At 40.3% G+C, this 14,622-nt stretch overlaps 1 protein-coding gene across 2 annotated transcripts in view; it reads left to right on the plus strand.

The window, feature by feature from the left end:
- The first annotated feature begins 1,439 nt into the window (after positions 1-1,439).
- Positions 1,440-14,622, plus strand: part of LOC143880134 (uncharacterized) — a 72,360-nt gene continuing 59,177 nt past the window's right edge. For both annotated transcript variants that reach the window (XM_077382897.1, XM_077382898.1), the window contains exon 1: positions 1,440-1,738. The gene's annotated coding sequence lies outside the window, so the exon portion shown is untranslated. The remainder of the gene's footprint in view (positions 1,739-14,622) is intronic.

A 14,622-nucleotide genomic window follows, 5' to 3' on the forward strand; every position in this document is an offset into this window, starting at 1 on the left:
TGTGAACGGTGCCTCATTTTCTGAGTCCATTTGTGAATGGTCTCGTGTCCTCTTTGAGCCCGTTTGTGAACGGTGCCTCATTTCTCGAGTCCATTTGTGAATGGTCTTGTCTTCTCCTTGAGCCCGTTTGTGAACGGTGCCTCATTTCTCGAATCCATTTGTGAATGGTCTTGTCTTCTCCTTGAGCCCGTTTGTGAACGGTGCCTCATTTCTCGAATCCATTTGTGAATGGTCTCGTCTTCTCCTTGAGCCCGTTTGTGAACGGTGCCTCATTTCTCGAGTCCATTTGTGAATGGTCTCGTCTTCTCCTTGAGCCTGTTTGTGAATGGTGCCTCATTTCTCGAGTCCATTTGTGAATGGTCTTGTCTTATCCTTGAGCCCGTTTGTGAATGGTGCCTCTTTTCTCGAATCCATTTGTGAATGGTATCGTCCTCCTTGAGCCCGTTTGTGAACGGTGCCTCATTTCTCGAGTCCATTTGTGAATGGTCTTGTCTTCTCCTTGAGCCCGTTTGTGAACGGTGCCTCTTTTCTCGAATCCATTTGTGAATGGTATCGTCCTCCTTAAGCCCGTTTGTGAACGGTGCCTCATTTCTCGAGTCCATTTGTGAATGGTCTTGTCTTCTCCTTGAGCCCGTTTGTGAACGGTGCCTCTTTTCTCGAGTCCATTTGTGAATGGTTTTCTATCCTCCTTGAGGCCGTTTGTGAACGGTGCCTCATTATCCAAGTCCATTTGGGAATGCTTCTTATCCTCGTTGAACCCGCTTGTGAGCGGCGTCTCATCTCCTTCTAAAAACTGTTTGAGAGCGATCTTTGTCCTTTCCCTTCAGAATCCATTCGAAAATGATATCTCATTCTCTAATTGCCCGTTTGTGAACGGCGCCGCATCGAGTTTTTTTTATTATTCAAGTTCTAGGGTTTCATCTAAGGTTTTGCATTATGTTAAGGTGCGTTGTGTCTAGAGAGTCCTTTGTCGATTAAAGCTACGCAAAATGGTTCTGTCATTTTTAACTTTGGTATTCAATGACTACGTCATCTCTACCAAAGAGGGGCATCTGTAGACACCCCATTTTGTTTTGTTTTAATCAACAAATAAATTAGTGTGTTAAATCCATGTGAGAACCCCCTCTATCATTGATTTATATGTTTTAGGTCATTAATATCTTGATCTGACTTTACGGATCATCAATCGGGACAAAATAAGCTAGGGTCACTTCATAGCCCGGACCCTGATTCCATTCCGAGACCCGATTTCCGTAAATCATTAGATCAATGGCAGATCTTGACCTGGGTCTAACCATCCAAAACCACCTAACCTCTCCTCTCATCCTAACCATCCAAACCTCACCTAACCTCACCTAACATCTCCTCTCATCCTAACCATCCAAACCTCACCTAACCTCACCTAACCTCACCTAACCTTACCTAACCCCACCTAACCTTACCTAACCTCATCCTCTCATCCTAACCATCCAAAACCACCTAACCTCACCTAACCTCCTATCTCATTCTCCTATAAATACCCTCTCATCCCACCATCCAAGAGGAGAAGAAAAAGAACCCCTCTCTTAGAAAATTCATCCCTCTCCCTCATCTCTTCAAGGGTTCGGCCATCCTTGCCGGATCGGGTGATTTTATACGTTGGGTGATATATATCAAAAGCAGTCATTATCAAGCAAGGAATCATCTTCAAAGAATTAACATCAAAGAAAAATCAAACACAAAGTGGGTTTCCAAAGAGGTAGGCATTTATTTCAATTCTATGTAGGGTCTGTTTTCATACATATCTTTTACTTTAAAAGAAAAACCATGTTAGGAAGCATGCAGGGTCCGTTTTCCCCCTGGTTAGCCTCTGGTTAGACCCTGGTTGCACCCAGGTTCGCTGCTGGTTGCACCCAGGTTCGATGCTGGTTGCACCCTGGTTCCCTACTGATTCGCACCCTGGTTCCCCTGCTGGTTTCACCCTGGTTCCCTACTGGTTGCACCCTGGTTCCCTGCTGGTTGCACCCTGGTTCCCTACTGGTTCGCACCCTGGTTCGATATTGGTTCGCACCCTGGTTCCCTGCTGGTTCGCACTCTGGTTAGACCCTGGTTGCACCCAGGTTCGCTGCTGGTTGCACCCAGGTTCCCTCCTGGTTGCACCCTGGTTCCCCTGCTGGTTCGCACCCTGGTTCCCTGCTGGTTCGCACCCAGGTTCGCTGCTGGTTGCACCCAGGTTCCCTGCTGGTTGCACCCTGGTTCCCCTGCTGGTTCGCACCCTGGTTCCCTGCTGGTTCGCACCCTGGTGCACCCTGGTCCGCACCCTGGTTTGTACCCTGCTTCCTCCTAGTTAGACCATGGCTAGTCTCGGGTTTGCTCCTAACTTAGACCCGACTCACTTGACCCTAACTATTAACCCAATCCAACCAAGTAATATCCCAACACAATCCGAGTCGCATGTCTGAATCCATTTGGCCGAATCTCATAAGCCCGCCCACTTTGAATTCCGAAAATTCAAACCCTTGATGATTCCTATATGCTCAATTCTTTGATGCAAATTCCCAATTCCAAAATCCCATTGCTAGATCAATGTTTCTGAATCTCAAGTCCAATGCTCAAATGCAAACCCGATTCCAGATACAAATACCAATTCTGTCTTCCAAAATCCAAGCAACCTCGCCAGCGGAACTACGTGTGGCTTGATCCCCATCGCGGGGTACGTAGGCAATTTGGCACTCCCAAGTTCAGTCGCACCTTTCTCTATCTTTCTCATTCCCTCACACTATTTCATCATCTCTTCCATCCCTTTTTTCACTAACCTCGAGAATTTAAATCGATTTGTCTTGTGTCTTTCAGAACCGTTGGATCACGGTTTCCGTCGTAAGGACCCTTAGAGCCCAATTTAGGAACACCGGTGTCGTGTCGTGTCCTAAGTTTTAGGGAGTCCTAGAGTTAGGAGTCCAGCCTCATCACGGACGCTTGCTATGTATAGCAACCGTGCCATAGGTCAAGTTACACTAGTCATCCAGTTTTTCCCTAGGACAAGCCTAGTAAACTAGGATGTAGGCTAACCTGCATTAGTCTAAGGGACAACTTGCATTTAGATAGGATCATATAGCATCTTCGATGAAATCCTAAGATAATAAAATCCTCAACTTGAATTAAATAACTTCTCTTAAAACTGTTGAAACAGTCAATCCCGTCTAGATCGGTGTCCTAGTTGAGTTAGGCATATGTAGCTTAGCTTAGGTGCACCGAACTACGTCGACTCTGATCCCAGTGAGGCTTGGGTACGTAGGCAGCTTGGATGTCTGACGGCATACCACCCGCGAGTCGGCACCATAACAAATTGTGGTGTTTTGGATATTAATTTTCTTGTAAATGCTTAATCAAATCATTTAGGGCTTTCCATGAAATTAGAATTCTAGGAGAACTTTCACTTAGATTGAACCCAGACAAATTAATAAATCAAGATACACATTTAGGATTCCCATTGAAATTAGATTTTAGGATGCATGTCACTTAGTTCGCACATTAACATAGAGTTGAATGAGCCATTTAAAATAAATTTAAAAGAGTTAGCTTTTGGAATCGAAGACCGATTATCGGACAGGAATGGTGCATGTGGTGGATAACTCCCCATACCTTCCATTCTCGTAACCAGGTAGCGAGTCTAGATTTCTGGTTAATTACGGGTCCTAGATCCCACATCTAGGTGGCGACTCTGTCAGTCTCTTTCGTGTGGAATTCGGATTGCCTTAGTGATCCCAAGTTCACAGGAAAGATTAATTCAAATCAACATTAAAATGCACACGCCAATCGCGTGGATACGAGAGACCAAAAGAGAGAGCGCGTGGCGGCTCGCGCCCCGCCCCTCTCGCGGGATCCGGGTACCACATTCTTATAATAACAGTTATCACTCTAGTATAAAGAGTGCACCCTATGAAGCTCTCTATGGTAAGAGGTGTAGAACACCGACGTGTTGGGATGAGGTCGGAGAAAGAAAACTTCTAGGCCCAGAGTTAGTACAAGAAACTACTGACAAAGTACGTATGATCCAACAACATATGAGGACGGCTCAAAGCAGACAGAAGAGCTACGCCGATCATCGACGTCGAGACCTGGAGTTTGCAGTGGGTGACCGTGTATTCTTAAAAGTATCACCTTGGAAGGGTGTTATAAGGTTCGGAAAGAAAGGGAAGCTCAGTCCCAGATATATTGGACCATACGAAATACTTGAACGAATTGGACCAGTAGCATACCGTGTAGCTTTGCCACCAGCCTTGTCACATGTTCACAATGTGTTTCACGTCTCACTTTTAAGGAAATACTTGGCGGACCCATCACATGTACTGCAAACAGAACCAATGCAGTTGGAACAAGATTTGTCTTATGAAGAGCAACCAGTACAAATCCTTGATCGAAAAGAACAAATTCTTCGGACAAAAAGAATATCACTGGTGAAGATTCTGTGGAGGAGCCAAGCCACCGAGGAAGCAACATGGGAACCGGAGGAGGAGATGAAACAAAAGTATCCTCATCTATTTACTTCTTAAGGTACGTAAAATTTCGAGGACGGAATTTTTTTTAAGGGGGGTAGAATGTAATAACCGGTAAAATATATATATATATACAAATAAATAAAAATGGCCTCATAGGTGGGTAATCATCGGCCATTACTCATTTTTCCCCGAGTTAATCAGGCATGAGGACATCTGGCATAATAGGGCGTACGCGATTCGAACCCAACGCTGAGCGAGGATTGAACGGCTTCCTACCACTAAACCACCGCCCCATATGTCAACTAAAAATGAGTAGATACTTACACATATTAATTAAAAATTACCAATAGTCACTATTCATAATTACTATTCACAATAGTCACTATGCAAGATTACTATGCAGAAATACTACGTAAGATTACTATGCAGAAATACTATGCAAGTTCACTATTGAGATAAACTATTCAAAATTACTATTCACAGTAAGACCCACCGAGTACTATTCACAAGCGGGTCCCACCAACAGTAGGTCCCACATCAGCGGGCCCCACACAAGCGGGTCCTACCGCCAGTGGAACCCACAACAAGCAGGACCCACAAATAGCGGGACCCATCACTAGTGGAAACCACTACCAGAAGGACACACCGCAACCACTTTCATTAACTCATTGGTTAAACGGGTCACTCCACAACCACTATCATTAATGAGTTGCGCTTCACCGACGAAAATAATAATTAAATAATATTAATCATCCTGTTACTATTCAAGCAGCCTTTACTATTCATTTATTTATACCTTTACTATTCCTATATTTTTGTGAAAGCATTTAAGAGAGTAGTTGTGAATTTAAGACTGTAGTTGAAAAAAATACCTATAAATAGAGGAAGAGAAGAAGAAGAAAAAAAAAAGAGAGAGAGAAAAGAGAACGAGAGAGAAGAAAGAGTAAGAGAGAGAGGGAAAAAGAGAGAGAGGAGAAGGAAAAGAAAATCCACTTCATCACTACCAAGGTAAGTCTTTCATATAGATAGTTAAAGTATTTATTATGGGTAATATGGTTGGTTCTACCACCTATGTAAATATTAGGATAAAGCATGCATAAGAGGCGATAACTCGCTATAGATTATGCAAGTTTTATCATCTTATTTGAACGGTGAAATACTAGCATAGTAACCGTAAAGTAAACTTTAATCAAAGAAAGGCGAACTGCTGAGCATAGTAGCTCATCTTATTTGAACGGTGAAATGCTAGCATAGTAACCGTAAAGTAAACTTTAATCAAAGAAAGGCGAACTGCTGAGCATGGTAGCCAAGAAATAAACTAAATCAAAGAATGGTGAACTGCTGAGCATAGTAACCTGTGGGGTCCACATGAATAGTAACATGTGGGGTCCATATGAATAGTGCATGATGGGCCCCATGATCTTAAAATTTAATAGAAAGAACACTGAACACAGGGAACATTATTTTGGACATAGATGGACATTACCTGGACAGAAAGGACACTGCCTTAAAACATGAATTTGATAAAATTAGAATATATTTACAGGTTATCCACTCCAAGGTGTAAGCTCAAACAAACCTGTGACCGGAAAACTATATGTAAGGGTTTTCTTCTATTGATTCTCTTTTATTATATGTAAGGGTTTTCTTCCATTGATTCTCTTTTACAATATGTAAGGGTTTTCTTCCATTGATTCTCTTTTACTATATGTAAGGGTTTTATTCCATTGATTCTCTTTTACTATATGTAAGGGTTTTATTCCATTGATTATCTTTTGCTATATATAAGAGTTTCTATCCTTCTAAGATCCACAACTGATGAGAATCCAAGGGGGATCCTTTCTTTCAGACCCCATTCATTTCAGATAAATAATTTTACTGATAAAGCTATAATTCTATTTTGTATCCTCGAAACTTATTTCCGTGAGATATGTTTATGTTTAGAGTTTATCTTGTGATACCCTAATTCTGAATATGGACTGAGTTATGATATGATGACGGGTGGACGCGTTATAGTCCTCCATGTGCACGTGGGTAAAGACGACTCTAGAGAGTGTAAATCTAGAGGATTATGAGCCGAGGTATGGCTATGAATGGGCCGAGATATGGCTATGAATGAAAGCATCTATGCTTAATGAAGTCTATATATATAATTTTATATATAATTCTTGATATCAAGTTCTGTAAGTTTTCTCTATACGTTTGGAAAGTATGTTGTGCTTATTCTTTCTTTCCATGTTTATAATGTGAGATGTCCTATCTGCAAAATATCATGTTCTTATGAGCTTGACAATTCTACATCACTTGTTGTTTATACCCTACTGGGCTATTTGAGCTCACCCCTTTTTCCTTGTTTTATTGTTTTTACCCCCAAGTGAAGTATAGATGAAAGATGAGGAATGCTAGAGTTGAATCCAGAACTGTTCTAAAGGACAAATATGTTTTAAATATGTATCAACTATGTCTTGAATTAAGATGTAATAAGTTAGACCAAATTTCTGTAAACCCTCTAAACGTAGTTGTTGTATTTGAGATCTTGGGAATAATGAAAGTTTTTGAGAAAGATGATGTAATATTCTTCTACGCACCGAGTTGGTATTTCTAAAAATCCGGGGCGTTACACTTAGTCTATATGATAGACTTCTAAACTAATGACTTTATGAAGGGGGTTCTAATGAGACTGAAGCAAGTATCCTGGAAGAAGAGGAGACAATTAGGGTGCTAATGAGACCAGGCAAGTCTCCTAGACACAAAGATGGACTCCAAGTAACCTCATCATCTCCCTTGCAGTGATAAATAAGGGTATCTAAATGAATAAGTTAGTCCCTAATCAGTAGGAGAAATATTCTATTTTGAGACTAGGACATTCTCCTAGAGGTGACTTGCTAGAGAGACTAAGATAGTCTCCTAAAGTGGTAGGCTCCATGTGTCCATATCATCGACCCTGCAATGATAAATAGGATAGATAAATGAATGTGTTAGTCCCTAATTAGTAGGGAGAGTGTTCTATTTATAAGACTAGGACAGTCTGCTAGGGGTGGCCTGCTAATGAGACTAAGATGGTCTCTTAAATAGGTGAGCTCCATGTGTCAATATCATCGCCCCTGCTATGATTGAGAAAGATAAACTACTAAAAATACATCTAAAAGACTAAGCCAATCTCATATAGGAGAAGAAGGAAGGAGGGGATGCTATAGAGACTAAGCACGTCCCCTAAAGATGGGCTCCATGTGTCCATATCACAGCCCTTGAGTAAAAGAATAATTTCCAGAGATAAATAAACAATTCTATCTAAAACTAATAAGTAACCAAAATTCTAAAATGGACATAACCATGTATATGAAACTAGAAGAGTGATAAAGAAAGGAACTAGTGGGAGCTTTCCACACCACCCAAAGTACAAACCACTCCATCAAACATCTTGATCTTTACCGTTCTAACTCATGTGACGTCACAAGTAGACATGTCACCCAATGACACTACACCCGCCCTTGTCTCCTGGAACGTATCAAAATATTCCCTCTTAAAGCATACATGAACAGAGCAACCTGAATCTAGAATCCACTCATCATGAGCAGTGCGATTACTTGAGGAGACTATGAGAACGTCTCCAAACACTTTGCCATGCTCATCCGTTACCGTCACCACCATATTCGTAGCACCATTGTCCACCTGGTCAGCTCGCTTTGGATAATCCCGCTTGATGTGGCCATATTCCCTACAACAGTAACACTGCACGCCCTTTCCGCCGACCATGGATCTTAACCTTCCTTTTCCAGATCCCTTGTCAGACGACCTTCCTCTTTGATTCCTACCATGAACAACCAACACATGCTCTTCATTTCCACCAAGAATAGGTTTCTTTCGTATCTCATTTGATATCATTTGATAAAAGCGACGCTGTGACTTCCTCCAACTTTATCGTATCCTTGCCATACAATAAAGTCGTCACCAAGTTGTCATACGAATCAGGAAGCGAAGTAAGAAGCAAAAGGGCCTTGTCTTCTTCCTTCAACTTTTTGTCAACCTTTGTGGAGTTGATCCACAAGCCTGTAGAACACCGTAATGTGTTCGAGAAGATCCCCGCCTTCCTGCATCTTCAGCCCGTACAATTGTTGATTCAGATACAACCGATTGGCCATGCTTTTTGACACGTAAAGCTTTTCCAACCTCTCCCATAATTTAGGCGCATCTTCTTCTTCCATAACGTTGAACATAACGATATCTGACAGACATAGTCAAATCGTGCTGACCGCCTTGACTTTATGTCTTCCTACTCGTCACCAGTCATCTTCTCCGCCTTCCCATCCCCTCCCTTCAACGCCTTAGCTCCAAGCCCTGTTGAATTAGGATGCCCTTCACCCTTATCTGCCATAGAGTGAAATTGTCTTTTCAGTCAAATATGTCGATGTTGAACTGAGTAGAACTTGATTTTTACCGCTATCTCATATTACTCTGCACTTCACAGTGTAGCGCTCTACCTCGAACGAGAATCTTTCTTGGACAATCTTTCTACTCCAAAAACCGCTCTAACCGCAATCCAACCACAACACCCACGATCACTCCACCCGTCCAACGATCTCTCCAACCACAGCTCTGATACCACTTGTTGAGAAAATCCGCCGCGCAAATCAATCCGATCGTGCACAAATTTAACTGGAAAATAAAATTAGTAAATCAAGCCACAAGATGGATGCCAAGATTTTACATGGTTCGGCCAAACCTACTCCACGGGTGAGAAACACGATCTTCCACTATGAGAAAAACAACATATAAATGATTACAATTGATCAAACCCAAACCCAAAACCCGCAACCCTTTCCTTGCTTCAAAAACCAAGACCGTACAAGAGATAACCCGAGAAAAACCCAAGAATATCTAATAAAAAACTCAAAGAGAAAGCTTTAAGAGGAACCCAAAGAAAACCCACTTTCTTCTTCTTCCTCTTTCTCTCTCTCTTCTTGCTCCTCAAGTTGTCGTTCTCTCACCCACAAGAGAGAATGCCAAACTCTTTTTTTTTTTTTTTTTTTGAAATGGCAATGCCAAACTCTCTTCTATATTTAGGTTTTTAAAAAACCTAAATGAGTAGCTTTCTATTTTTATCCTCCCACTCCTCCGTGGAAAACAAGGCAACTTTCCAACATTTACTATCATATCTCAAAGAAAATTTGATTGTATAAAATCCAAACCAAGTCATGGATCTTAATCAGTAATCACTAGATCACGAAAATGGAACTTATTAAAGCTTCAAGCAAGAGTAAAATTTCAAGATCAAATTTTCAATCAATATTTCAATCTCAGGAGAATTCATAAGCAATAATTGCAAAACTGAATCAATATGATAAGACCAACAACTGATTTTTCACATCTGAAGAAAAATTTAGTATGAGATCTCGAAAATAATTTCACCACAACTTCATGAAAATCATTAAAATTGACATTTACTACCAGAGAACATTAAAAAGAAAGATATTCGGAGATCATACCAGTCCATTTTAATTAAATAATACTCATTCAACTCATGAACATATCTTTCAACAGAGGAAATCCTCAAATCTAACAAATATCCGATTAAAGAAATTCCTGATAAAGATAAATGCCTAATTTTACTGTTGAATTCTTTTGCTCAAATAGAGTATAATTGAAGCTTAATACAATTCACCGACGAGGTAATGAAATGGAGCCAAATCTAATTAAAGGAACTAATTTTATTACTTGAATATGAAAAAACAGATCTATAACTCTATCCAAAAAAATTGAAAGCTATAAAAATTGAAGAAAGATAAGATCTAAAATTCAGTCATAAGAAAATTCAGACTTGAAGTAATTTGATAGGAAATGTAAAGAGAATAGAGGAAAATAACAAACAAAATGAAGAATCTAAGGAGATTTTTAGCAAGCTTGTCGAGGAAGGTAAAAAAATCTAAATATACTGTAGAAAAAGTTAAAATGAGAGCATTAAAATTCAGATATAGGTTTTTATAGAGAAAAAATTGAAAGAAAAATAAGATCTCATGAAAAAGAAGCAGGAATTATAGATCAAAAAGAAAATGAAAAAGACAAGAAGAAACCTTAAACTTGGATCTACCGAAGGAAAACTGCTGGCCGAAAAAGATGAATCTAGCCGGAGAACTAGTCAGATAACTAGCCGGAGAAGATGCTACAATCGGAGAAGAAAGCAATGGTCGGAGCTCTTTGATTAGAAAATTAGGGTTTCAACAAACCCCCCCCTCTTTCTCTCTCTAGAAAACTAAGCAAACCCTAGATTAGCTAAAATGTGAGCCCACACCTTCTATATATAGACTTTGGACATAATTTTTGCCCCCTTAAGTCACCTGGACACCCCTTTTTAGGTTATGCTTTGAGTTGTTTCTAATTGAATAAGGGTTTGAAAAATTAAAAGAGATAAATCACCCCCATTTAGGAGGTAGCTTACATCCTAAGCTAAGTTGTCTTTCTAATTCGGCTAACTTACCCCCCTTCCTGCTCTAGTGTAAAAGTTAACTGGGTAATAAGCTAATACACTCCCCTCTTGTACTACAATCCTAACTAGGCTCATCCTATTGGGTAGTTTTTGGCAGATTTCTGTGAAATTTTGCAGGGACCTACTTGGGATCCTAAACTACCATAGGGTGAATTTTGGGACACTAATTCACTTATTCGAGGGATTTTTATTCACACATGCTGGTTTGAGGTTCGGTCAAATTGGGGTGTCTACAGATCCAAACCGTTCATTTGTTGTGACCTAACTTACATCGGCCTTTCCCTAAAAATCATCTCTACAAGATGATCCTAACTCTTCAAACCGTAGATTTTTATATGAGGTACCATTGTATTAGATAGATTGGAGGGTTGGGAACATCCAGTGGAGATGATTTTGTAGGCACAACTTATTTACGTCGAGGCTCGAAAAAATGAATGGTTTGGATCTTCAAACAGAGTGGGCCCAGTGTAACATACGTATGTTTTGAAAAAAAATACAGTGAAGCCTACCTTGTTCGAAGATCCAAACCATTTGATTGTTGGGCCCCAATGTTTCCTAAAAAACCATCTCCATTGAATGATCTAACCATCTAATTTGTAGATGAAACATATCATATAGAAATCTCATCAAAGAGTTAGGATCATCCAATGGAGATGATTTTCCTATTTACGTTGGGGCCAACCTTGTTCAAAGATCTAAACCCTTCAGCTGCTAGACCCAGCATAAATATGACGTTCCACAAAAATCATCTCCATTGGATGACCCCGACACTTCAATCCATTGGAGATGATTTTTGGGCATGGTCTAGAAACATTGGGGCCCAAAAACTGAATGATTTGGATCTTCAAACAAGGTGGGCTTCATCGTATTTTTTCAAAATGTAGTCCTATCTACGAACAGACGTATGACACACGGGCCCACCTATTATATGTCGTTGCATGCATCATACAATGCATACTGATTCCTGATTCCGGTAATCCAAACGCACCTCATTGAAACAGAGTTTGGAAAGATATTCTGCTCATTTGGATGCATGTTTTCTAGAAAACAAGGGATCACATTAGTTAAGTGAGCAATGGTGAATAGGGCCCACATGTACAATAATGGGTTATATAGTTTTGGTGATTAGGTAGATGGCTTAACGGTAATAAATAGTGGACTGCACTTATTACTAATCCTAGTATATTAGTGAGGCTAAGATGGAAGATCAACTGGTTAGCTAGTCTCAAAACTGTTGTGATTTACCAATACAGCCGATATAAATGTAGCCTTAAGCCTTCACCCTCAGACGTCTCTTTTATTCAATTTCATGCTTTAAAAAAAGTTTTAACTTGAATTGTGGGCACTCAAGACGAATAAAACTTGGCTCCAGACCTGTCTGGAGGAAAGTTCCTCTAGACCCCTTACTAGTACTGTGATAAAAAATGCTGTAGAAATATCAATTCCTTCTGAAAATAAAAGGTAGGCATGGATTTGATATTTTCACACCCTCGCTATTAGAGGGGTTGGAGGAACTTCCTCCAGACCTGGCTGGAGCCAAGTTTTGTTCACTCAAGACATCCATCAAAAGCGTCGTCGTCAAAATAGCCAAAGCATCAACAGTGAAACCAAATTAAATCACCAAACAGTGAAATTCTATCAAGTACTCAAGACAAGTTATAGAGAGTACGCCAATAGTAAAGCTTGGCAAGAAAACTTGAAGAAGAAGATTACATAAATCTTTTAATATGAATGATCGATCATTGGTATCGTTATCAAATTGGGTTGTGACCTTTGGAGTAGTTGATTGAGGTGGTAGGACAATTTGATGTTGTGATCTTTTAGGGTATTCATTTCCTATGTTGTCAACCCTTAACCCTTAAGCTGTTGGTTGCAACACACCGACAACCCTTTATCCTTAAGTCGTTGGTTGCAATACACCAACACTCACCCCCAAATTCAAAAGATAAAAAATGTCCTTGATCAGAAGAACTTCACTGATCAAATCTTGGCAACAATGAGGGCTCAAACTACAAGAATTGAAAATCAATTACAAAAAGAAACAGTAACCCCAATCTTTTCCATTGCACAACATTTTATAGGTAATCCATCAAAAATAAGAGACATAACCTTAGAAATCCTATCAAACCTTAGATGCAGAAAACTTCAATATTTTAGACGGTATGAAGACAATTTTCATTAGGGAATCTTTTTGGTCCGGTATTGGAGGTGAAAATGGAAGGGAGCCACAATCAGTGTATGAGTTTTGTGTCAGCTAAAGTCCGTGCTCCTCGGTGGAAGTTGCCTTGTTCTTTTCATAAGATACAGATTTCAGATTACTGTTTTCACATCCATTTGATAAAGGTCAAAGTCATGGTCGGAAACTAATACAAGGAAAGCTCTGATATTCTAGATTTTGGCAACAGGGGAGAAGGTCTCATCATAGTCAATACCCAGTTCTTGTGGGTAGCCTTGGCTACAGGATTTTTGAACTTGGGTTTGGGCTTTAGTTGTGAGAAGGCTTTTTCTTGGGCTTCTTAATTAGGTTTGGACTTAGTTTTTTGATGTATTGGATTTTGGCTCACAGCTTGGGAACTTCATGTAATAGTTTATCTTTTTTGTTTTCCTTTCCTATGTTGTCAACCCTTAACCTTTAAGCCGTTGGTTGCAACACACCAACCCAACTAAGAAGCCCAAGAAAAAGCCTTCTCACAACTAAGGCTCAAACCCAAGTTCAAAAATCCAAGTCACATCAAGCGGAACCCACATCAAAGGTGAAGTAAAAATTATATAACCAGGGTGGGGTCATAGGTCCCAAGTTTAGGCCTCAGGGGAGCCATGGGACTCGGCCATGCCGAGTTTTCTCATGGACTCACGATCAAGACCTTTGAGGTTTTGAAGTAAAGTCCTTTAGAAAAATTATGGTGCTCATAGTGCGACCTTGCTAGGGAAACAACTCGGGTCGGGTTGAGCCCAACCCAAACTCGACCCGAGGAACCATTTACTCAACCCGAACCCTACCTAAACCGAGTTCCAACCTGATGAAGTTCAACCCAACCCAACCTGAGCAACCTTTTTTTCCAACCCGACCCAACCCGCATTTTTTGCCTCCACGGTTTGAAGGGTTAGGATGATTCTATGGAGCTGATTTTTTTTGGACACCCTATCTATGTGAGGGCCAATCAAATGAATGGTTTGGATCACCCAAACAATGTGGGCCTCCACTGTATTTTAAGCTAGTGTGTAGATAACTTATCTACACGTGTGTAGAAACCGCTCTCTCTCTCTCTCATATATATATATATATATATATATATATATATATATATATATATATATATATATGAGAGAGAGAGAGAGAGTTTTTATATAATGGCCGACCGGGTAATTTACAAGGGCTAGGTGGCCTTGATTTTTGATTTGGTCAAAACACTAAAAAAAAGGTGTTTTGACCAGATCAAAAATCAAGGTCAAACCACCTAGCCCTTGCTATTTTGACGGTCGGGCATCATATAAATTCTCGAAAACCCCGATGCAGTATCTCGTGGTTCCCACGTTGCCGCCACGTGGAGATGCGAGATTGTCCACATTGCTTCCGTGTGGAGGGGGAGATTGTCGAGGTTCCACGTAAAAGCAAATAGTACCACATCGGATCAGTGAAATGGATGGGGATGGTTTATA

The sequence above is a fragment of the Tasmannia lanceolata genome, unplaced genomic scaffold (assembly GCF_043159265.1).
Source record: "Tasmannia lanceolata isolate RefF3 unplaced genomic scaffold, GAP_Taslan_0.1 ptg000006l, whole genome shotgun sequence".
Classification (NCBI taxonomy): domain Eukaryota; kingdom Viridiplantae; phylum Streptophyta; class Magnoliopsida; order Canellales; family Winteraceae; genus Tasmannia; species Tasmannia lanceolata.